A 1356-nucleotide genomic window follows, 5' to 3' on the forward strand; every position below is an offset into this window, starting at 1 on the left:
TGAACGTGTCGAGGTGGGTGCTGATCCGGTGGGAGGGGCTGCACGAGCGGCTCGTGCGGCTGGAGCGGGAGGGGCGGCTGGCGGGGCTGGGCGGCGGTGATGGCGGTGGTGGGGCGGGGGGGGCCGAGGTGACGGGCAGGTTGAGTGCGGCGGGTAGGACGCGGAGTGGCAAGGTGGCGGGAGGGAAGGTCAAGTTGCCTCTGTTGCCACGGTGAGGTTGGGCGAGGGGTGACGTGTACGCGTGTACTGTACAGGTTTGCGGGAAGTGCGATTTTTGTGTTTGTATATTTTCGTAAAAAGTATCAAGTTTGTGTGTGTCTGCAACCGGGTTCTCCCTGGTTCACATTTAACTTAATGTGTACCCTTCGAAGGGTACCTTATCATATACCTCACATCTTTATTTACAACAGAGCTAAGACCCGTCTGCAACCCCCCTGGCCCGCGGCCCAGTGCGCGCGGTTGGGACAGACTCTCGTGCCACAGTTGCCCCGCGTGTCCACGTGTCCACGTGTAAAGTAATGTGATGACGCAGTGGGGGACGGTGGCACAGGGGGGAGGAGGAGGGCGTGTCAGGGCGTGGGCCTGTCCAACTTTCAAGGAGACTTGAGTGGGCAGTAATAGTGCAAATGGACTTAGTACTTAGGACACCGAGGCGTCTCTAAATAAATTGTTTCATTTCGACACGGTACTTGTAGGTCCGAGCCGTGATAAGGCATGCGGGCGAGGGTAGCAGATGGTAGCAGTAGCTCATATCGTAGAGAGGAGCGGCTGTCGGCGGCGCGCGCCTGCACATGTCTCGCGACACAACGACAGCGTGCGCCAACCAGCGTGCGCTAACTGGCGCGCGCTGACAGTGTAATTTGCACCTGCCGCGATTTGTACGGCCCAATGGCAGCGGGCGACGGCTCGCGGAACGCCTCCACGCGTCGTGAGGCCCGCATTGACCGCAGAATTGTACGCGTACACGTGTGGAGAGTAGCAGCTCTAGTAGCACCACCGGGAGGCTTTCATGCATCTCCGATTCCGCCCGCCTCACATTGACCCAGGCTGCGGTAGAACGGTAAATGTCCCGAGTCGCACATGCCCCGCCTGTATACTGTAGATTGCTCCCAGTCATTTCGACGCCCGTGACACCTTGCACACCACCGACACCGTATTAGATCACCCGCCCGTGTCCTCGCCTGATCCTTCCGCTTCCCCACATAAACAAACAAACACACCCCCCTTTCCGATCTGCACTGTCCCACTTCCCCCCGCCCCACCCCCGTCACCTCTATTCCCCCACCTTCCCGCACCCGCCCCCTCCGAAAGCCTTATACCCACCTCGCACCCACACCCCCGCCATGACCACGATCG

This window comes from Chondrus crispus, genomic scaffold (genome assembly GCF_000350225.1).
Source record: "Chondrus crispus Stackhouse genomic scaffold, scaffold_128, whole genome shotgun sequence".
In the NCBI taxonomy this organism is placed as follows: Eukaryota; Rhodophyta; class Florideophyceae; order Gigartinales; family Gigartinaceae; genus Chondrus; species Chondrus crispus.